General features: G+C 44.7%; 1 long non-coding RNA gene across 2 annotated transcripts; it reads left to right on the top strand.

Annotated features, from left to right (window-relative positions):
- Positions 1–828: 828 nt before the first annotated feature.
- Positions 829–24,519, top strand: LOC147796106 (uncharacterized). 2 transcript variants are annotated; one of them, XR_015428282.1, is made up of 4 exons: positions 829–1,063; positions 19,888–19,993; positions 20,720–20,909; positions 21,950–24,519. It is a non-coding gene; the product is annotated as an uncharacterized LOC147796106 (long non-coding RNA). The 2 variants fall into 2 exon arrangements; XR_015428283.1 differs by lacking the exon at positions 20,720–20,909.
- The last annotated feature ends 138 nt before the right edge of the window (positions 24,520–24,657 follow it).

Genomic DNA, 24,657 nt, shown 5'->3' with positions numbered 1-24,657 from the left:
CATCGGTTGAAGTTTGAGCATATCTGTAGCAACTAGGAGTCAACTGTACATTGGTAGTTGATTCAGCTGCGCAGTAAAATCAGTAACGCGGGAAGGACTTCTTCATTATTTTCGAATCAGTGTCTTTAGATAATTATTGTAGGGACCGAATTTGCCTTTCGGTGTGGAGAAACTACCCTCAGATTTGAAAACTCATTTGGCACCTTTGTGGACGTTTCAAACATGAACGAAATGGGCGCTAAAAATTGATTACTTGTATAGATAGGCATGTGTGTCGCACTGCACGGGACTGGTGCAAGGCGTTAGAGGGGCGGGACCGTTTGTTCAGCTGCCTTCCTTAATGAAGCTCGCCTACATAATCCTCACGAGAGAACTACCTGGTGACTTGTTCAACGGCGTTTTGAAGTCAGGTACGACAAACAGGGTCGGGGTTGTGCAGGCGCGCAGTGGGTGAATCCACTGTGACCTACCGATGTTCTCAACGTCCCAGGAGGCTACTTGACCGCCACGCAACCTCTGTCTGACGGTTGTTTAGAATCGGTTAGTTTCCGTAGGAAAACAAAAAAAGTAGCGGTCGCGTGTCGCTTCCCCGCGGCAAAGCTAGGCCCGTCGCCGGCGGGTCACTACAAAGCCGCGAGCCCCCAACCACGCGTGCCAGTTGACACAGGGATATGTCGCGGTAACCGCCGCACGTGACCGGCTACTTGTAGCTCAGGCCCCTGGGGGTACCCTGGCTAAGACGAGGGGACCCTGGGCCCCGGGCTGCGACAAGCACGGCCCAGCGCGTTGCGCGTGTAGAGCGGCGTGGGTTCGCGACATCGCCGGCGGAGGGTGTTCAAACGAATCCACGCGGCCAATGTTGACCGCACCGTCTCCGGGTTCAGGCCCTGCAGCGGGGCTCCGCGCCCGGGGATAATAGCCAGTATTTGCTCTTCTTGGCACATCCGAGCCAGGCTGTGTGGGAATCTCTCTCCGAGTGATCACCGGCACACTCTTGTGGGTCAATTGTTCACCCGTGGATATTGGAAGCTAGAGCGTGGAAGTTTCGCAGCTTTACGATCATGTGAGTGATCGTGTCATTTGTTTCCTTCCCTCGGTTTCAATGGGAACTGCGCATGACTCATCTTGATGGTTATTTGTACACGTTATGAGGATTATGAGAATTGGTGTCATGCGCGCAGTTGTTTCATTTCGTGAAATTAACGTCTTTTTTCACTTTTAAAATAATAACAGAGTGAACAAAACTAGTGATTTTTTCCAAAGCTCTTTTCATGAACAGGAGGCTATACTTTTCGCTCTAGTGTTGGCATGATTTTTGAAGGTCTAAAATCAAGAATTTTGAGTTTTCCTGATATTTTCAAAATGGAGTTGTAAAGGAGAAAAGTGTGAAGGTTTCAGATCCGTTAACAGTTTTGAGCAAGATTTTTTTCTCTACTCAACTGGAAATGCTTGAGTGTTAACCAAAACTCAACGTCGATTTTCTGGTAGTAATACGTTCATTCCCGCATTAATCGTATGCCCTTGCGGTCGTAATTATTCAGATCTTCGAGAACGAAAGGCGAAGACAAAAAATATTCAATTCACAAGAAGTTTATAGTTGCAACCCGGGTCAGTTTGCCATCCCAACATGCGAAGAGGCGTACAAAGTCACATAGCCCCGGCGTTACATGTACATGTACATGTATCTAGGCCTATTGCATGTGAACGACACGTTCATGTACGCTGCCGTAATAATGCGCATGTTATACGCGTCCGGCTGGTATGTGCGTCACCGGCCGTTGGTCTGCGCATGAACGAAGGAATGGTCTCAGTATGGCGGAAGAATACGAAGGTGGAGGAGGGATGAGAGTAGGCATTTTGGCAGTGACTTTCCCGTATGATTTACGGGGGTCTGGTGGAGTGACCACCGCGCCTGTTTTAAATCCTAACTTCCGCACGTTCAACGGAAGGGAAACGTAGGCTACATACACGTGACCCCCCCCCCACATCGAGTTCGTCTCATTCTCCCCTGTTTTCCACTATCAACTTGGTCGTCTTTGTCGTTGTCATTCAACTTTGTCACTCGTGTGACCGTTGTCATGCATCTTGGCCATTCCTGCCTCCACTCCTGCCATCCAGTTTGGGGGTTTATCAAAATAAGACTAAATCTTTAATCTGTCAACATCGTGAGGATTGTTTGCAATCCTTGGCGGCATTTTATTGGGGTCGTGGCGTGATTGTATACCCTAGGCAAGGAGGGTATTTTATAAACATCCCCCACTTTGGAATGCACAACAGACGCCAATTTATCTTATTAAGCCAGAGCAATCTGTTCAGTAAAACTTTATTGATATGAAATCAGAAACGTCAAGCCAGTTTAAAGATCCCACGAACTCCTCTTATCTCTCATTCGGGAGTTATGTTCTCATGCCGTCGACCATCCAAATATAATCTAATAGCACTGTACGTGTGCTACACACTTTGTACCGCTGGATGGACGACACACACCATGAGGAAAGTAACAGTCGAAGACAACATTGGTCCGTTTTCCAATACTCAACTTCGTTTCTGTCTCAGGCTTCGTTCTCAAATCAATCCCCGATTGTGGGCCTGAAGCGTTCAAATTACATTGGATTACTGTAATTTTTGGCTTTCTTGCATCTTATTTGATGTTCTGTGGCACTGCTAGACTGATTACTGCGCTTACAGCTTCAAAATCAGCTAGTAAAAAAAACAGTTGAAGCCTGAGACGGAGCCCAAGTTGAGTATTGGAAAACGACCATTGTTCTTAATCTACTTCGTCACACATTCCTGACTGGGAGTCGCAGGCACTTCCTTGTTCTATCCTGTTAAGTGATATAAACGCCTCTTTTGTAATCAGGCATATAATATCGACCAGCGCTTCTCTCCCTGTTAGGTGCAGAAGCTTACGTCCTAATTTCCCGGGCACAATTCAAAACCTTGGTTCGAGCTCAGAATTATCGGAGTGCGCTAAAATTATATTTCATTTTCCGAAAGTGGAACAAGACTTATCAGTGATCGATTAACGCACGTCGCGGTATTGTTTTCGATCGCGACAGGTGGCTGTGTTTTTGTTTTTGTTTTCTTTTGTAATCGTGAGCGGACTCTAAAGTTACCGGTATACCCGACCATGTTGCCACGCCCCCGTCAAGGAGACAAGTCGCATGACCGATGACGCTCAAAGAAACCCGGTTGCCACAAAATGCACACGTCCTTGGGACAGGTTTGTTGTAACAATCAGAATCTGACTCATCAAAAGGGAGACAAAATCACACCAGTCAAAATCACGGTCATACTGATTAGCCAAGCAGGGCTCGAGATAAGAAGAACGAAAGCGGGTGTGTAGGCCTACTACGCGCATGTCAAGTACACTGACGATGGTGTAGCTCTCTCCTCTCTCTTCCTAGAGACAAACAAACACTGAAATGGAAAGTAAAAGTAGGCCTACTACAGCCGCTTATTCATTTTTGCCGAAAACTGCTCACGCCGGGCAAAACGGTATACCCCAACGGCTTCTCTGGACACGCTGCGGGCGTGAAATGAAAAGTAAACACGCCGAGCGCGGACCGCACCGTTTGGAATCACTTGAACTTGGAACGGCCTTGACTAAAGCATGGCCTGCCGGTATACCAAACACGCCGATAGAAGTTAGCGGGTATGTGCCGAAGGTGAAGTGGGTTTGTTATCGGGCCATGCTTTTGTTTCCCCCTTTCCGCGAAAGGGATGATTCATTCATTGAGGGACACTACAGCTTGCCATTTGCAGCCGAACGAGTGTCAGAAGTTGAAAATGGATATTTTGAGGCCAGGGAACCTGGGCAGAAAGGAGCGAAAAATATGTCCCGTCCGTCTCTCGGTCTCTGGGCCTTACCCTCGCCACCGGCACGCCACGCAAGTGCGGAGCTTTCGTTTCCAGTCCCGACAAAACTCTTGCAGTATCCTGACGACCGAAACGCTCTCTCAAGGCGGGGTGTCCATACGGGGGTGGATCCTGACGTGAAAAGGGGGAGAGCACGGATCACGGAAATGGTTCATTCCAAAAGTTCACTGGCAGGGTAATAATTGCGTCTCAGAATGTTGGTATATAGAACGCGCCATCATTCTGTTCGTTGACATTCTGTCCGTTTGTTTATAGCTCATAAACAGTGGCGTAGGCAAAAGGGGAAAGGGGGTAACTGACGTCCCCCGGGGCACTCTTCCCCCCCTTGCCCATCCCCTTCTGGGAAGCACCTGGCTACGCCACTGCTCATGGAATTCAAAAATCAAAGCATGTTTCTCCCTCAAAAACTGTGTTTAGATATGGAATGTTATCTTGCTGTCACTAATCTCGATGGTGTCGAATCCCCAAACAACAAGTTCCAATGGCTTAAACTCGACATGTTCAGCACTGAAACATGTTCATAAAGGGATAGCAAGAAAGTGTCTTTTTAAAAAGCGTTTCATCGCTAAACACAGGTTTTGCATCGAGCTTTTTTGTCTCCTCGAAGCAGCATTTTAAGCAATGGAAAAAATAATTCTCCCTTTCCACGGGACTTGTCCTCCAATCGAGATTATGTTTAATGACTGCTTTAGTAGGAACAGTGTTATTAAGCCATTGTCCAATTCAGTTGCCTGCGGCTAGGACTTTGACACACACTTTTAACGGGAGTGGCTGCAGACGCCAGACCATGCGTGACTTTCATAGCCGCATGTGTTATTTCCAGCCGCTGTTGTCTTCGGGCGCAGCCCCATTTCGTTCAACTTGAACATGGAAAAGATGGTTGTGGGCTATTAAAAAACTACACGCGTTTTTTTTTAAGAGTTATGCTGCCTCCTGCAGCGTGCCCTCAGGGCGCGTCAGCAACATATTGGGACCCTTAATTCTGGCATAATCCTCTAAAATCACCATGCTCAATGCTCTGGCGTGGCTCGTGCTCATGGCCAGAATTTACTGCCCCGTGAATTTATACAATACCTTCAATTGCCCACTTTCCCGCCTTCAAACCCTCTGGCTTTCGTGAATTTCAGGAAGGAGAAAGGAGGGTAACGAGGCAGTCATGTCCGACTTCATTGTAACAGTCACTGGAGGCAACCACGGATGGGCGCAAGTGGAGCAGAGAGCAGCAATTAGAAAGAAATTTGCTCGAGTAATCATTACTTTTTTTATCGGAGAGGGAAGCGGCGCACGTGGCCCGCTCTCACCCGACCGTTCGCCGCCGCATGCGGTCCAATTCTCCCGGTTAGTTACCATTCAGTGGCTCATAGAGATAGGAAGTGCGCATTTGGGGGAGGGGGCATTTGTCCGCTGGACACGCCAAAGCGTCTGCACGTATTAACTTTTTTTGTGTGTTCTGTGAGTCAGATGATCCACCATGAACGAAAGTGTCGAGACCTTCCTCCGTTCCGTTCAGCTCGTTGCACAATTTTGTATCGGTTCGTTGCCGGACCTTCAGAGTTGGGTCGGCACATGGTTATAATGACTCCAGAGCAGCGTGACCTGATGCGATACTGAATCGAATCAAAACGTCGGAATCATGTCGTGCATATTGATATCAAAAGTATGAAATCATTATTTCTAGCTGGTGTGGGGGAAACAAAAGCTGGGAAGGGGGACCCTCTTCAAAGTTACAGTATATTCAACTATATACTAGTGCTCATTCCTCGCCCGCATACCCAGATGCTGCTTGTAGCTAAATTCTACAATCATTACTATCACCAGAAATTACTGTTGTGTTTTCTGTTATCCTTTCCAATAACTGTTTGGCTGGAAAACGTTTTCCACCTGTTCCATTTTCGGCTTACGGTTATTTGATATGTACTGTACTGCTTCACGTATTTATTTGTTAGTTGTTGAGCGTAATATTCTGAGGGGTTGTACTTGTATGCGCCACTTTGAAGACGCACTCATCAAAATTACAGCTTGTCGTGCGAAGAGAAACACAAAATCATGAACATTAATGTGGCGTTTTTGGTATTTTTTTCACAGCTAAGAGGATGAAGTTTGAGCCCTAGAAAAGATGTTGTGGGGTTGAAATAATCACAATATCTCTTCGAACCGATTTTGGTGCTTAGTTAGGCCTACTTCGTTTTGTCCCCAAGGAGCCCCTTCAGTATTCCAACCGCGCATACTCACAATGAAGCCCGTCCGAGGTCATCCGGACGTGAGTGCGAGGTCACTGCCCTATCATCGCGGCCCCACGCGGTCTCATGCACCTGCTTTGTCCTGAATGACCCGTGGAAAACACCATACTTTGTCATTGCATGGAATACAGGCGTTTCATAATAGAGCGCCTCCCAGAGTTTTCAACGCACTGGCCAATCATATTGCCCCAAATCAGTCGACCCAATGCGCGTTTGAAAGGATCGACAAATTTCGTGCATTGTGATTGGCCAACGCATTGCAAACTCTTGGAGGCGCACTTTTGTGAATCACCGGTATATAAATTCTCTATATCAGGCACGAAATGGGACAGAGGATTACCTCCCAAGAAGTCCAATCCCTATACAGGGTGTCCAGAAAAAAACCAAACCCTGAGGAAAGGGGTTCATATGCCCAAACCATGAAATATGATTATAATGTTTGAGGATCTCCGAAAAGTAGAAGCAGTATCCCTCCTGTCATGCATGACTGAACACCGTTGTCTTGAAAATGGGGCATGGAAACTCAGTTGTAACACTTTGGAGAAAACCAGTGAATGAGGTTGTCCTCTGTCATGCTTGTCCTGGATAAGATATCAGGGGCACACCAATTATTTACACATTACGTACTTCACAGTTAATTATGCACCGATGTACACCTTCCGCGTGTCCAAGTCCATTCCTCCTGCAACTTGTTCCCCTTGGCTGTTCGACAAGTTGCTGTCGAACTGCAGCAGCGTTTTCAGGAGTTCGCACTGTGCGCCTCCTTCCCGAATGACCCTTATTCCAATTTAGGCTTGTCCCATGTTCTCGGTATCTGCGCACATTTTCCCACACGGTCGACTTTGCCGGTGGATCCCTATCAGGGAAGGCTTCCCTAAATGCAGCTTGGGTGGCTTGAAAGCTCTTGTTTTCAAGAAATTTCGTCAAGACATTCACTCTTTGCACCATGTTGCATACTTGCTGTCCTGCCTCGAACACTTTTCAACACTGCACTGGGCTCCCCTGGGGCAAGTCAACACATTTAAACCAGACTATTGCATAACTTAAAAGTGACAAAAGGCAATCTTCTCTCACTAACATGCCCTTCTGTTGTCAACCAGGACAAGCATGACAGAGGACAAGCTCATTCACTGAAAGTGTTACAACTGAGTTCGGATGCCCCATTTTCAAGACAACGGTGTTCAGTCATGCATGACAGGAGGGATACCATCAAGGTATCATTAGAAAGAATACTGCTTCTACGTTTCGGAGATCCTCATACATCATAATCATATCTCATGGTGGTTTGGGCATATTTACCCCTTTCCTTAGGGTTTGGTTTTTTCTGGGACACTCTGCACAAACTCCAGCCTATCGTCACTTAAAACACCCCCCCCAGATGTCTGAAAAGCATTCCTGATATACCAGTATAACAATGACCAACATAAAGGCGGGGGGGGTTCTCTCTGTCCCATAATTTGCTTCATATGTAATTCTCTTGATGTTCTGATTATAGTTGGTGTTGCGGGCCCACGTTGTGTTATACTGGCCTTTGTGTCGAATACAAAAAGATCACAATCCAAAAAGAGACAAATTCTCGGTAAACCATATCGGCAGTTTTTATATTGGTTTTGAAATATTTGTTTTTTTATCGATTTTTTTCCCTTAGAAATCAAGATTAACGATAGTCTTGGTCAGAAACCTACTAGGGGAGTCCCCGTAAGGCCTATAGGTATTATTTTTCCGCTTTGTCGTTCGGGAAATCGGCAAATTGATGAAACATTTGACCGATTCCTGTTCCTGTTAGCACAACAGATCTGAAACCCTGGCAACATTTTGTCGTAGCGATACTTTTCCCCCTATTAACGGGTACCAATTCGGGGGAGTACCGGCGCACGGTGGCGGTGCGCATAACGCAGGCGCAAGGGAGGTGCCAAAGCAGACGAAGGACGGGCGAGTCTCGGCGAAACCGGAGAAGTGGACCAGACTCTCAACTCGAAAGGTTCTCGACCGGGTTTCGGTAAATGTGCGGCTTCCGACTCCTATAGATTGCCTAGCTTTCTGATGTCGGCAGTATGTCTAGAATACCTTCTAATGACTGTGTTCCCACCATATAAACCCACACTCGAAGTTGAATGCATCCATCGCTTCTCCGTTTTCATTTCACGAGCGGGTCCAGGAAGTAAGGAAGCGAAACAATCCGCGGCAGTGCTACTGACATATGGGGAAAGACTTCGGGGGTCCCCCCCCACTATGACCTGAAAATGCTGTGCCATAGCTCACTCCAATGCACTTGCAAAATAATGCATATATGAGTGAATTATTTTATTAATGATTTCTGGTAATGGAGCCAAGGGTTCCTCAAAAACGCCCTAGGCACTGTAGCTCACAAGCCTGAAGAAACCTGTAGAGAGGAGACAGTGAGAAGCAGTTACAGTTTTAGAGGTGGGAGGAAAACCCCAGAGGAAAGTTCTGGGTAAAACCCACAGAATCAGGTAGGGACTGAAAACCCAACCCACATGTGGACCGAGCCGGGATTCGAACCTGGACCGTGCCTTTAGGTTTGCACGTGCATAACTGACTGATAGATCGACTTTTTGTTCCCTACTCTTCAACTTGTTAAACATGCAGAATGTACTCCTAAGCAGAAATACATACGGAGGAAAGCGTGCTTAAAGTGGCTGATCTTAAAGCGTATTAAAATAATACAAAAGTTTTCTTGGAACTGTTGGTGAAATTTTAGACGGGATTTTCGATATAGGCCTATAGTGGGACAGAAATTGACCCACTGTAGACAAAAAGGGGAATATTTGGTTTAAATTGCCATGCAATCCTCGGCTGGCATGGCATTCGTCACGAACGAGGGGAGGCTAAAAATGCGGCGGAGTGACGGTAGGGCTTCAAAGAGACTATGGAGGCAGAAAACAGATTCCACCTCCATGAAGCAGGCAGGAACTTCCCGCTTGCATTCATGCTGCACACCTTTGTCGTGGTCTGCGAATCGGTTTGTGTTTGGATTTGGAGGATGCTTTTTTTCTCACTGAGAACGTTCCGTTTTCAGCCAGACATGACTGTAGACGATTCAGACCCCTAAACGTGACGCAGCTGCTTGGAATACCTGCGTCGTCGAGCTGCAGGGCATGTTTCGCCAACTTCACACTTCGCGTTCGGGGACTGATGTGTTCAGCCTTCACAAGGTTGTGTGAATTTTCAGCGGCACGCTTATTGAGAAGCCCGCCTGTACCCTGTCAACCGATAGCTTTCTCTTGATAAGGCCCTTTCACACACGCACACATCCCACCCAGCCTCCCCATGCTCCCACCTCCCTAAAAAAAAAAAAACCGCTGGAAACACACATCTGCGAAGGGGGCGCCGAGTGTCTGGCGCAAGGGGAGCGCCTGTGATTTCATGGCAAGCTTTCACACGGGTCCGGGTACAACGAAGCACGTTTAAGCGAACGTCCCTCGTTTTGCAGCATTTATATTTGCATAGCTGACACTGCTATATTCTTTGAACTGTGGAATTACAGGGTACCAGCGATTTTCTGTCCAATTGTACGCGCATTCCTCTCTTGTTTTTTACAAGTTTTCACGACCATTATTTTGTGTACGAATCTAGCCACGACGAAGCACTTCTTGCCTGTCTCACATGTCTTCTAGATTTTGTATCTGCATTTCGTGACAGTGTTGGGCATTCCTCGTCCATCGGATCAACGCGTGCACTCACATAAGCAGCATGATTTTCAGTTTTTCACTGCCTGTTTTAATAAGGATTGCCGTCTGTTGCCGGCGCCCAATGTGACACTTAATAACATAGGCCTAGGCGTGCGTTGATGTCCTGCAGATAATGTCTCGACATATAATCGATGTCCTGATGTCAGTGGCGTATCCGAGGGGGGGGCTATGTTGTTCAATCAAATATTAATAAGAACATTTTATTAAACAAATATTAGCACTAAAATCCTGACAAAACAACTGACCACGACAGAAGCAAGGATGTCCTGACCGTGAGTAAGGCTTTTGATATTTTTTCTCCCCAAAACGTTATTAAATAAGCCCGAAGCTGCATTCGTTTTTGAATCCCTCCCGACACCTAGAAAGCTGGATGCGCCGCTATACCTGATGTCTTGGTGTCTTGACACCCTGATGTTCCGGTTGTCTCAGTGTCCTGATGTCGTGGTGACTTCTTGTCTTGATTTCTCGATGTCAATTGGCGCTTGTATGATAGGGCTTATGATGGAATAAGGAGCGCAGTAAAAACTAGTCCCCCTGCTACACCGAGAGGTTCTTGTTTACTTTCCCAGTCTTCCGTTGGCTGCACGTAAACAGCACATCCTCGTCCCCACAATAAAGGAACGAAAGAAAGTGCTCCCTATCGCCTCATTGTGCCCTGTGGCGATACGTTAACTGCATTCCTCATGTCAATGAATACATTTACTGTCAACTGGGGAAGCTCTTGAGAACAGGCCTCCATAAGTTGTTTTTCACACAACCCTTGAAAATGCTCCATTGTGTCTCAATCTTTATCGCCAGTTTTTGTTTGGCCATTATACAATGTATTTCATGCCAAATTTGTTTGTGGCATTTTCGCTCATGATATTTCCATATTCATAAGCAAATCTGTAATGTCATCCCGGGAAGAAAACCTTAATGATACAAGTTTCGTATTTTGCTGACACAGGGTTTAGTGAAGGAAATACGTCACAAGGGATCGCAGCTAACGACTCACCAGCATTGTGGGTAAATTTCTGCTAACGCTCAATGCGTTACACAAGCGGCGGTTATCAAGTGGATACTTTTTTTCTTTTGATCCCTCATTGCTAAATATTCTTACTACAGTTCGTTTATCCAGATTATTACAGATAACCAATGATTTGAAATATACAAGTATCGCCAAGAGACACGTGATCACTAAGTGATGTTTAGTGACAAGTTAAATTACCACACTCTACACGCCGACACTTTACATGTGTCAAATCATTGCCATTGGCGAACCACAACATTCAAATCATGTTTCGCTAACGGGAAGTGATAACCTCGCTGTCACAGGTCGTGCACAATGTACGGTAGTCAATCACAGTGTAAAGTCATGAGCCCTTCCCAGTACAGCGCCCTGTTCAGTTTATGGCGATAGGGTTGTTTTCTCAAAAGTGTTTTCATTGAGTTACGGCGGGGCGGCGTATCCAGCCTTTGGGGCAAAAGCGAATGCAGCTTCGGGCTTATTCAACATGATGTTTGGGGAGAACAAAAACCAAAAGCCCTACTCACGGTCCCGACATCCATGCTTTTATTTGCCGGTGTTGTTTTCTAAGGATTTTAGTGCTAATGTTTTATATATATACCGATTACTTTCTTTCCTTCTCACCAATGAAGTATTCTTTGTAAAAAAAAGCAACAAACAAACAATCATAGGGCCAATCAAGTTATCATAATCTCATAATCATAAGTTGCCCCCACCCCCGCTAGATACACCACTGATGAGTTAATTTAGTTTTCACAATTATTGATCACAGAAAAACCTATGAAAGGAACGCTGCCTTCCTAGCCTGGTTCCCGTCCCGTACGTAGCCTCCTGACGTCCTTCGAATGCAGGGACCCGTAGCGGGTATTGAAACCGGAGGAATCCTGTCGGTTTTATGTTAATGAGGAAACAATGCTCTCTCAATGCACAAATCAAGCAGGAGCTGAAAGAATATTTTGCCTCTTCTTCTTTGTTGCAGAAAAAAAATCACCATAATTGTTTACTGGTATTTATCTAAAATTTAACAAAATAACCACTAATTTGGAATAAATTGCTGTAAAATAGTTTATCGATGATATTCTTTGAAAAAATAAATTACCACTCTGTGATTAACAAAGGAAGAATAATGATAGCTTATTGTGTATTTTCATCCTTACTGCTGTAACGTATTTCGTGTCAAAGCATTGCTGTTGGCCTGACAAAAGTTTAAATATTCTGCATCCAAATTGACAGGGCTGATCGCATATTGCAGCTAGCTGCTGGTCCCTATATGGTCGGGGACCAGTCCAGGTGTCTTCCGTGAAGGCTATCAAAGCAACAGTGCCCTCAGTTGTGCGGAAAAGCATGGGCAGTTTAAATTGTTTAAAGAGTTCATCTTTGATAACGTTGCACAGAAAGCTCGTGTGAGAAGATTTCATCACCGGAATCCTCAAATAGTCATGCGTAAACTCGAGCACGGTTAATTTAAAATTGGGGTGATGACCCAGGCTCGATGTGGTCTCAACAGAAGGTGCGGCTCTCGCAACTCTTACGATCGAATCACGATTTCTATGCGCGGTCAATGGACAACCCGCCTGATGAGGTCAATTCTTGCATCGGTATTCGCCTTTGACAATGAGACACGTGCATGAGGCGCGTTATGTTTTACGGTGAAAATACCCTGCCGCGGCCCAGAGCCACCGCCGAGGAAAAAGAAGACATCAAACGAACTCCCGCAAAATCTCGCGTTTTTCCCGCCTGGGAGAGTTGGGGGTCCCACTTTCTCGACAGAAGGGTCGTCGAATTGCGATCGTGGGAACTTACGTACTTTGTGAAGGTACATACAAAGAAGGTTGGGTTGGAGGGCGGGGATTCTGACCCGAACCATGCAGCGGGTTCTCTCCGGGAGGCGCTGTTCATTGTTATCAAGTAGATCTAGGGTGCACCTGGGTGCACCCATAAGTAAATTCCCACGGACACCAGTGATAAATCCCAATCCAATTCAAAATTATTTCAAAAATACCCACAACTATCACAGGTGTTCAGACTGCACAGAAAAATAATCTTCGACTTGTCCTCTTTCATTTTCCTTTCAATTGTTAGCAGGTTGACCAATAAATTTTAAAGAAATTCTCACCCCAAAACTGACCACCCCTAAAATGAAGGAAATTTCCCAGTGCCGAAAAGTAGTCATTTTGAAAATGCATCCATCTGCAAAACGGCTGAATGGTGCCACTTTTGGACCCCATTTCATCCAAACTGCTCAGAATGGGAAGCCTTGAGTCCGGGCCAGAGGTTCAGTGCCAAATTCTTCAATTCCCCATTTCCATGGCTTTCAGGACTCTCTACTGTAGAATACGGTGTAGAACTTTTATTAAAATGAATGTGTCTTAATTTCAGAGGTGCACCCGTAGCGTTAACTGCAGACTTTGGAACCAAAATGGCTGTCCATTAATACGATTGCAGTTACAACATGGAGCTTCTGTGTGCTAATTGTCCGCGTGCACTGACGTATAATCCACCAGGTTGGTTCCAACAATTGAGACACTAATGTCGCAATTCTCTCTATAAACAGCTATGCTAGTAACACCCTTGCCGCTGAATGGGGTGTGTCGTGCTTTCGCGACTTCACCAGAGATATGTTTGATTTTTGGTAATTAGTTTTCGTCAGTCCGATTTCTTGCCAGTCCAATTACATACCGAAGATTGGAGTTGGTTCATCGCTGATTCAAGCTGGCGGAAAAATAAGCAGACAGCTTTTTTGTAATCTACAAAATAACTGGCCTAAAATACTCCCAAATTTGTTGCCGCACTCAGCAGCAAACTAGAACTGGCATTTCCTCTTTAGAATCTAAAAAAAAAAGAAAAGATGCAGTAAAGGACGTATACCGAATAATTAGTGAAAATGACGTTTGCCAACAAAGTCTTTGGTTGTGTCTTGTATTTTGTTTCTGTCCGATGACGTAACCATTTGCAGTCCTCCTTTTTTACACGTTCCTTGTCGCAAATTTTTAATTCAAGACAGTGGGATAACAAGACTTGAATAAAGGCTGTAATTCGTAACTGGAGTTTTTCAAAAAGGGGTAAATTCCGACATTTCAATGGGGGATGGTTCCACGAGGCGTGAAGACTAGTCTCCTCTCAGGACTGACATTTAAAACCATTTTTCTACACCCCCTGACTGCTGTGTAATAAACGATATTGCTGTGTGGTTATTGCAGTTTATTATGTCACAAACGTATTCCAGGTTACAGGTCATGAAAATGTGGCGCTTGTAATATGGCCAGGGATACGCACGCGACAGCTGCAGCCCGTATCCAACGCACACAAATAAAAAAAAAAAACAAAACAAAACAAAACAAAAAACATTCACGCATGACTGCCGGCATGTTCAGTTGAACAGAAGCAGCCCAATGTAATTGTATGGACATGCATTCAATGGGTGTTGTTGCCGGGGGCGGGTGGGTTTGACACCCGGTGATCCTACCGTCGAGTCAGGCACCGGCCAGGATTGTCGTGCCAGATTAAGGGAAGTGATATGTTTCGGGTACCAGTGCACCCTCTGGGCTCGTTTCCCCTGTGCCCCCCCCAGTCACCCGATACCACCCCAGAGGCTGGGGAGTTGCATGTACAACATCACGTGGTTAAGAACACAGAACAAAAAAATTGAAATAGCCTATTCTTTGTTTTTTCTCTCTCCCTCTCTCTTTCGTCGAATTATTGTGAAATGTGAGGCCTTTTGGTGACAAATGCACCCGTTACCAATGGCTGTTTTTTGTTAATCTGTCCCTTTGTCATTTGGTTTTGTTTCGATTTTTCCTCTCTAGTTTGCACCTGTATACACTAATTCTTCCCCAGGTTATGCCTTTTGTAGAGGCAGCACATGGTATTGTTGGATTGAACATTCTCAGCTGGAAAAATAGAAAAAAAAAAAAAAAAATCGACTCTCTTTTCCAAAAGACCCGTGCAAGATGGCGGTCGCCTGGTGGTGACCCTTCCTCTCAGCTGCATCTGGGCCACTTGCACTTTTGGACGGGCAAGAATACAGACAGACATCTTGCATGTTCCAATTCATCACAAAATGTCTGCGTGTGCAGTTTCAAGATTAATCCTCCATGAAGTGAAGCCGAATCGACCATAGAAACACACAGTGTGTCGCCCAGGAACGCGAGTGTGGAACATACACGCATAACGACGCTGGAATAAATTCCCTTTGTATTCAAGTTCACGCTTTACTTTTTGTCGGTACGGCGTGAAAATCGCAACACGAAGTTTCCGCGTTTACGACTTAATAACAGGCCGGTTTAGACCTCAGGGTGGGCGAGAAAGCGAAGTGAATTCGGGGTCACAAAACTTTTGCAGCAAGATTCGCTTTTCGCTTTTGCAAACGTGCTCAATTTTTGGGCGAATTCCCAGCGCGGGTATTTCTTCTGATGCCACTACATTTGTTCGTGTTCACGTCGCGCAGAGCTACTATGCCGGGCTTAGGTTGATGCTTTTGACAGCTGCTCACATGTCTGAATCAGTTTGCCACGATTGTTCTTTCTGACAACATGTTCAATTTATTTCTTTCCACCAGAAGCAGGACCACCACTTTGAGTTCAGAAATGTCCTCCTGTAACTACGGTGGATCCAGGGGGTGAATGGGAGCCATACCTCCTTTAAAAAAATGGAGCCAAAAAATTTAAAAAAATTTAAAACAAGTAAACGTGAGGCAATTTTTGTTTCTTTTTTTTCATTTCTCTTTCTTCTCAAAGCTCATAATAAAAAGGTCCCAAGTGTAGCCTCATTCCCAGAAAGGCCATAATCATGTGAAAAAATGCAAAATATTCGCTCCAACCCCTGCCCCCCGAAACAATTTGGCCCCGACAAATAATTTGGTTCTTAATCCACCCTAGTCATTTTCTCTGTTTGTGTAAAGAGTCGCCTGCGTGCCTTTTCCCGGTAGGGCGCTCTTTCTTTGAGAGAAGTGGGGCGACCCGTGCCTGCCGCCCGCGGGCAGCTCAACGGTCAACGTTGATTAGACCAAATCATTCATCAGACGTGTTAATGTGGACATAGATGTATTGTGTCAAAATATTATATCAAAAAATTCATATTGCAAATTCAGTAAAATTTCATTCTAAAGAGTGAAGTATGGGGACCATTGGACGGGACTCTTACAGGTTCCTGGGTCTTAAGCAACAGAATTTGATCGATGATGCGTGGGGCTCCTGTGGTTATCGATGCGTGATGACCCGCTTGCGCAAGAACACAAAAAGCACCATCACGCCATCGCACCATCTCGTCACGTGGCATTAAAATGACAATTCTCTGCCGGGCAGTCGGACGCGCCGACTAAGCGCATCCGCGAGAGGGGGGGGGCTAAATGGAGCAAGGGTATTAATGATAGACCGCGTATTATGATAATTAAATGGGGCCCAAATTAACAGGTGTCCCGGCAGTCCTTTTCATTCGAAACGAAACGTGTTTCCCTCCGAGTTCCCCTCCCCGGGAGATGCGGCTCGAGCGACAAACGATGACAAAGGAGATATAGGGAGTGTGGTGTAGGTGGTACTTAACCCTTTTCCGCTTCCCTTTTGATGGACACAAAGAGACACGGATTGATAGGTCCGAATTAAGCCGATTTGATCAGGAGTCATCCGGAAGGAAACTGATCCCCGGTAGAATTCTACGCCAAATCTAAAGGCTTAGGTAGCTGTCGACCCCCTTTTCCCCCGAAAAAAATAAGTAACGAAAATTGGGAGTAATTGTTCACAACAGATCTAGAATTCGTTTCTTTTTGAAGTCTAGTCCACCGTTAATCTAGATACTGGCATATTTTCAAGCCCACAAATTTGTACCGTTGGAATTTTTTTTCACGATAAGTCTTAAACCGTTCCCTTTTCACAGTCCATTCCGAACAGAGGAAACAAGTGAGCAAAAGTGCATGTTCTGCGGAGGAAAATATTCCTTTTTTATTTCATTTTATTATTTTTATTATTTTTTTATTTTGGACGATTGTAGGATTTAAGACTGCTGTACCCGGTAGTTAAACGAAACCGGAAAAATGGTCGCCAACGAAAAGGATCCTATAGAATCGCTATGAAGCTGCATGGGCCGGGTGGTCCCGCATAGCAGAGCTGTCTCAAACAGTCGTTGTCATTGTCGCTGCTGTTGTTGATGATGTTGCTGTCACTGTCACCGTCGTTACCAGGCTGTCCATAAACAACAATTACTTTGGGCTCATGCAAATTTCAGTTCAGGTTTCCGCTGCTCACCTGAGCACACTTTGTTCGAAGTACGCCTCCGAAGCGTGTAAAAAGAACCGGACGCCATTTTGGATTGAAGAGGGATTATGTCAGGGTAGATTTGGGGACACAATGTAAGATTCCTAGGCCACTTCATGAGTGCTAAGAAGTCGTTTGGTACTTGGTAGTCGGTTCCTCCAAAGTACTTCTGTCCTTAAATTTCAAACATTTCACTTAATGCCAAAGAAAGTCCCACGCTGAAGCAACTTTTGGAAAGAGCGTCACAAAGACTGATATGATAAAAATGTAATGAATATAGCAACCATCGGCTTGAAAAAAAAAACCACACACACACACACACTCGTTGCCTGGGGCTAGCTGTACGGACTTACGGCACGCTTTGGCCCGATGAGCGTAGCTTGAACGCGTTAGGGACGTAAAGGGAGCTGTCAACCGTGACTGTTGCCTGAATTCGAACCGTGAATCGAGCATGAATGTACTTAACGTCCAGCTGCCAGTGATAGTTGGGGGGGGGGGGAGCAGACTCCTGCATACGCATGAATCTATGCATACCCTGAAACAATTCAGCACTATTTTATTTTCGGACATGGGCTACCTTCGTCTTTTGTGTGGGATTAAATCTAGGCCTCTCGCAACAATAGTTTAATCCCGCTTTTTATAATTCCCCTTCTCGCCTTTGGAGTCATCCTTCCGGAAAGTAGCAGGTCACTGACCAGGATCTTGGCATGGTGTTTTGGCCGTTTTTGCCACGTTGTTTCACCGAGCGGGTGTCATAAAGGTCATGCGGATTATCTGGTGAAAAGGCTTTACAGCGCCCCGGATTATACAGGGCACGCGCAAATAAATGGACGAATGAATGGTCCTGATGATTTGAATGACTGACCACTTTCAAATACATAGGTTATTACCTCTGGGGATGTCCATGTCTAGTTTTGAAGGAAATAATACACTTTTCTGACGCCATTGGTTACAAAGGTTCCGAGACAAGCTATGTACAGTCTGAGCCGTTTCTGACTTTTGATGAAATCGATCAATCGAGAATAGACTATAATGCTATGAGCGTAATGTTGTTTGGATTCGTCATGTCGTGGCGGTAAAAAAAAACTTTTTCTTTCTTTCTTTTTCAGTGAATGCGCACGGAAAAGAGTTCATTCAACTAGGGACGGTATGAAAAACTAATGCAGACACAAATCTTACCAGAATCTAAAACAAGGAGAGATATTCTAATTTGGGCTAATACTTTGCAAATTCAAAAAGGAACGAATGCCCACTGTCTCACTAAGCTTCCTTGAAGTCAGTAATTGACCACAAGGTCATCTGTCATATCCTTGACGGATTCGGGAAATCGATCCTCAGACCGTTACAGTTTGACAATAGTCGATAAACCCTGTCATCGATACTGATCCTTTCCAATAAACGAATCCTTGGGGACCTGTTATGAGTAATATGCGCTTGAGATTCTGCTGTTTCGTGCGATAAGGGTGACCTCCCCGCCCTGAAAGTACAGCGATCTCGTACCCGTGCTTGATTCCCATTACGCACCTCCTACCTGATCCCGGATCGAGCTTAGGAACTTTTGGCTGTGTGCCTCGGATATTTTCTCCTATCTGGTATGACCGGGGATTCGATTCTTTTGACGGCGACACCGGGAGGTTTCGGCTGGTCAATTGGCCTCATTCACATGCCGGCCGTATCGTATTGAAAGCAAAGTTTAAACCTTTTGCTTGGGAACCTGAGAATACGGGAGAAGTCCGTGAAATAAGATTAAGAGTTCATTACAGATAATTTTTTTGCCAATGAATAGTTTTGAATTAAAATTTGTATTTGCGATTACTTGAATGTGATTTTTTGAATCACGTTAAAATGAAGGTGAGGAATATAAAACCGAATAGTCTGGCAGCACCCCATTTCAACAGATTACATTGAATAATATAGATTCTGGGAACGCGATCAAAAACGGCTTCTCTGAGAATGGGATATAATCTTAGGGGTACAGTCCACTAATTCAAGTGAGAATTTCTGGCCAGCTCATTTGAATTAAAGGTGCCCCGACGTTATCTTTTGAAAAAGAAGACTGTATGGCCCCCAAAATGGTGAAGTTGTGTAAATCCTTGCCAAAATCAACTCCCTGCGTCTTTGGGCATTCATCTAAGAGCAGAATAGCTTAAAAAATACGGTTAAAAAATATCCCTAAGTGCCCGAGAAACGTGAGGGTTGCCACTTGAAAAATGGCTGCAATCAGACTTCGGAAAATCACTTTTCGGGGGGTAATTTTATTTGTGGGAATAATTAAAGATGAAATTGGTTAACCCACCCACTGTACCCTTAGTGCCTCTAAATACCGTAATACAGTTCCCTACGACTTGAACTGAGGTAAGCACGTGGTCTTGTTAAACAGTGGTAAAAAAAAGGCGTTACACTGACGCTAATCGTTATAACTACTGTCTACTGAGTAACCATGACTTTTTCGAGTGTTACTGGGCTGACGCGTATGTCCTTGGTTAGTAGTGTTTAATTCGCAACTCAACTATCCGACAGTCCATAAGGGTCGCTCTTAAAATGCTCCGGCCTTGTTTTACATTACACTGATTCACGAATAAAGTTTTAAGATAACCCCGAGGGTATATTGTTTTCAGCCAAGAATAACAATGAAAACAAATATGGGCTGTTGTGAATAGTAAATGTTTACTGCTTTCAAAACACAGTTCGGGTACGTGAAAGTTTCAGATGGGATCTTAATGCATGGGTACCTTTCACAAGGCCAAGGGGGTAGTTGCTCGTGTAACTATTTGTTTGTTTTCTTTTTTTTTTAAATCCAGCGTCATTGGAAAGGAGAACTCGGCGTCCGCCCTGCGTGCACCACCGACAGCGAAGCCGCAGGCGCCGTTCACGTAACGCATCTGTTAGTTGGGGCTTGCGTTTCGGGTAACGCGCCTGTGTAACTGTCCTCATTTCACGAATCAATTATTCATTTACTTGAGACAGAATATTAGCATTTGCTTGCGATGATGTTACATATGACGCTCACAAGTGACGAGATTTCGGGAGGCCGAGTGATTAATATGATTATGTTGTCTTTAGTACACGGTGTACGTAGGTAGCGCCAGACAAAGGAAGTGTAACTTGTAAGGACAGAACAACTGGTTATCAATATAATACGGGCGATTCACAAGAGTGCGACCCCAAGAGTTTGCAACGCGTTGGCCTATCACAACGCGCAGAATTTGTCGACCCTTTCCAAACGCGCGTCGGGTCGACAAATTTTGCGCATTGTGATTGGCCAACGCGTTGCAAACTCTTGGAGGCGCACTATTGTGAATCGCCCGTATTGCAAGCTGTTGTACAGCAGTAAATAGGCTGCCGTTGACAGCAATGATACTTGACCCTCTTGACAACAAAATGAGGAAAAATACAAGTTTTTCAGGTGTTCAAAGACTCACATCAACTCACTCACATTCAAGCCTATTTCCTATTTTTTTTTTTACTTTTTTTGCTGGATTAACAATCAGCCCTTCGGGGTTACTTGCATCTCAAGATGATCACCCTTAAACTAGTCGTGAAAGCCATCGCCATTTTGTAAATTGATGTTAACACTCCATCGCAAAGCAGAGCCATTCGGAACGCTCATACAGTTTTGTCGGAATTTCTCAGCAATCTACCAGCATGCAGTGCTGCTGGTTGCTTCCGCTCTTCTCACCCCCCCGCCTCTTTACCGGCCTGCAATTTCCAGGCTTTATCAACAGTTCGAATTGAGGAAAATGGTATCAAAGAAGTGTACAAATCCGATGGATGGCAACAAGTTTGCGCATCAATACATCGACCATCAAGTCAGCTCTCCCTGGTACGTGTCACGTCAGCGGAAACTCAGGCAGGGGGTTCCCCTTGATATTGGTAGCGTAGAAATAGCGGGTAGCGGCATGTTTCCGTTGCGGTGGAATAAGCAGTCGACTCAAAATTCTCACTGTAAGCTTTGAGGGCCGTCTATCGTGGCCAAGTCGTTCGCTTCATCATTTCTGATCGACAGGCATTTGGGGATTAATGTTCAACGACTTGCATATCTGCAGTCGTGCTCATCGATTGTGCCGTCAGAGACGAGAGTGTCGACATGAGTGTCTCAGTTGTTGGAACCAAAATGGTGGATAAGGCATCAGCGCACACGGACAATAGCTGCATGCTTTACTGCACACATGAAGAACAGCCATTTTGGTTCCAAACTCTGACGTTAGCGCTACCCTCTTCATGCACCCACCCAAGATTTGGTGATTGGTTCTTCGCGTGCAAAAAATAGTGATCCAACTTGGTGTTATATTGACCAGTACAATAATAACCGTCTGCCTTTCTGTCTGCTATGCCAGATGCAGATTGGGGGGGGGGTCGATCTCCCTCCCTGCTCTGTGATGCAGAAAAAAAAACGGGGAAGGGGGAGGATTTGTTAAAATTGCTAAAGTTTAGGGTACCAATACCATTGCAAACAATGTATGTCATGTATAATGTTTCAGTATCGTTTCTGCTTGTCCACAAACGTGAGACAATGAAAAAAACTTCAGCCTGAGCCCCCCCCCGGAAAAACTTCCAGATCCGCCCCTGTGTGCAGTGCGCTCAAAATGTCCCGGGGTCACGTTCGGGCGACGATCATTACTTTTGTCAAGGTTGGGTTATTTACCCGACTTTCTGTGAATATTGTGTGCCTTCACTGCCCAAAAGAGGAGGGTAAACGTTGGGCAGTACCACTTCACGCAACAATAATGGTCCTTGGCTAAACCACCTGACGTAAACTTTGGGGGGAAATTACCCAACTGTTCGGCAATAAAAGCTCTTTTGTTTTTGTGCGTTTGACTCGCCCTCCATGCATGTATGACGCTGTCCGTTCATTTCTTGCAGATAGTACACAGCTGCGTCGATACTCCACGACAACGCCACAGTGTGCCAAGCTGACCACGGCGGCCCGGGCCTGAAGTGACGCCACCCGGCTTCCGCGAACACATGACAGAGGAGGGGTTGAGCCTGCCGCCGCGACCCACAGTGACTGCGACTCCCCCCGAATAAAAAAGTGCCAGCACTGCGTTATTGGTATCGAACATCTGGGCTATTGAATGTCAGTCTTATCTATGAAAGTTTAATCAAAGGAAGGGGAACGTTGATGTTCAATGTTTATAGGTTTTCGCAGGGGATCAAAGCTAATTCATTTTGTAAATGAATAGGCTGTGTCGCGGCGAAATAACGCCTTAATTGCTTTACATTTAAAGATGTTTGCAATATAAAACTTACAGAAAACAGAGGTTAGCTGAAGTTTTTCGGTCTTTCTTTCATTCCAATCCGGCAGATGGACAGTAAGACGGCACTTTGAACATGGACTACGTAGTTTTAAAGGGTAGGCCTAGCTGCAATCAACGTTTTAAATACAGACCTAAAGTTCTAAATGCACTTTTTGTCTCAGTTAAACTTATTTCCAACTTTTTGTTTCATCCTTTTAAAGGGTATTTTACTGCTCTTTTTATTTTTATGCTAATGAGTAAAACTCCGATGTCATGTCATCAGGAAGAAACCTCGATGTTACATTGCTTTGTAGGCACCAAAGTCCCGCATTTTTGCAGATTTTGCTGGACTCAGTTTAATTTTCTTTTCTTTGTTGATTAGTTCCTGTTCATGTGCACAGCAAAATATAAGCAAGCATCAATCCCTTTTTCAGAAATGTTGTCAGGAAGTAAATTCTGGGTTCACAATTTGAACAGAAAAGCCTACGCACTGAAAAAAAAAATCATATCTTCCCTAGATGACTTCACAGCAACAGTGCCCTCTGTTGTCCAAGAAAGTATCTACTATTTTAGATGTTTAACAAGCTTAAGGGCACTTTTCAATGCATTGAACCAAATAGGAAAGTTTAAGAGTTTTCATATATTGAAGAAGAATACGAAGTTGCAGGAAAATTGTGTTAAAAAATTCACTGCAGCTACACTTAAAACAATTTTGACCTTGTAACATCTGGAAATGTGGGTAAATCAAAATGGCTCGATTTTTCAGAGCCCTGTTTAAAAAAAATGAACTGTGAATTTTATTAATGTGCAAGGTCGAATCCAGAACCAAATTTCGGAAGCCAAATTTGTTTGGGGTCACACTAATCGGATTTGTCTGTCACGTAACCTTGCGTGGCCTTTTGGAGGAGTGAGGCGACATTTTGTGGCTGTTTGTACTCTTTTGAAAGGAAGCTTAAGGTAAGCGAAATGAGCCCAAGAAAGCCGCATTTCTCTCATTTTATTAAACAAGGAAGCCTCTTTTGGGGAGGGGGGTCCTGGCCCCTATTGACCAACCCTGGATCTGCCCTCGTTGTTTGAGCCACGCTTGAAAAATATCTTTCACGGTTTGTAGCCTTTTCGTACCCATCAGGATAACATAACGACTCTGTCTGCCATTTCTTGCTTCCAAATTCCCTTAGCAAAATCCACCCGCCGCAGCTAATGTATCTGGACTCGCCTTCTAAAAACGAAACAAAAAAAGCAAGTGGTTCATTAAACGCGATAACTGTGCCACCTGAAGCAGTTTTTGTAATTAGTTTTGTTTAAACTATGATTTTTTAAGAGCTTTTTTTAGTGGAATCAAAACATTCCTCGTTACGGGAAACATTCTTGCGTCCTTTATCAGTACAAACATTGCCATTGACAGCGGGTCCGGTCCGTATCGTCACGTCTCTGCTACAGTAACTTATGGCAATAATCATCATGGTGAATAATAAATATGCATGTGGCATGCCGATTGTCAAACCTCAGTGGTCAGCAACAAGAATTGGTATTGTAAGTGGCAGAAAACTAGATTTCGTGAGGGTCTAAGGCATATATACGTGGTTAACAGAAGTTATTGATAAGGCCAATGAAATTTATTGTTTCTCGTCAGGGTTTTTCAAATTTAAATGCGTTTTTTCATTATTCGCTATTTCCATATACTGTACACTGTATACCCTTTTCACATGCATAAAAACCATTGGGTGGCCAGATAGGCTTACAAGGTGCCCACCGGGCATTTGGGCTCTACATTTTTTGTGAACTGATGACTGGGATTGGCGGAACGTAACTTTCGATGTTGGGAGGTAGATTTTTCGTCAAGTTCAACGTTTCTTCTTTTTTTCCTCAAAATAATGGATAATGAAATATTTTGATGCGGGGCCAAAATCACATGCGGGCGCTGAAGCTTAAGAGAAAAAGCAAATCTAGCACGCTTAAGTCTACTGTTTTCAATATCGGGCTTGTGTGTGACACTAGTTGTACAACAAGAAAGTCACTGCTTCTTGAAAGACGAAAAGAAAAGAAAAAAGGCTAGCGACGATAATTGACTTACAACTCTGGAAAGCAGAAAATCACCCTGACCGTCGCATAGTTTAATTTGAACGAACGGGCAGTCACCTTGACTGGATTACTGTTGTCACTTGAGGGCGCATTTTACTTCACACGCCGCCCGCGCGTAAGGGTCCAGTGCACTAATTCAAGCCCCATTGAAAACAGTGTAAAATCAGCACCGTTCAGGGCCCAATAGCATGCACGCCAACATCCCTGAGATTTCTGAAACACAAATGAAATTCTTGTCTGGTCACTTATCTT

This window comes from Acanthaster planci, linkage group LG18, assembly GCF_054643075.1.
Source record: "Acanthaster planci isolate LZ-2023a linkage group LG18, COTS_SCS, whole genome shotgun sequence".
NCBI classification, from domain to species: Eukaryota; Metazoa; Echinodermata; class Asteroidea; order Valvatida; family Acanthasteridae; genus Acanthaster; species Acanthaster planci.
Note: the sequence above shows the minus strand (reverse complement) of the source record. Positions and strands in the feature narration are given on the sequence as shown.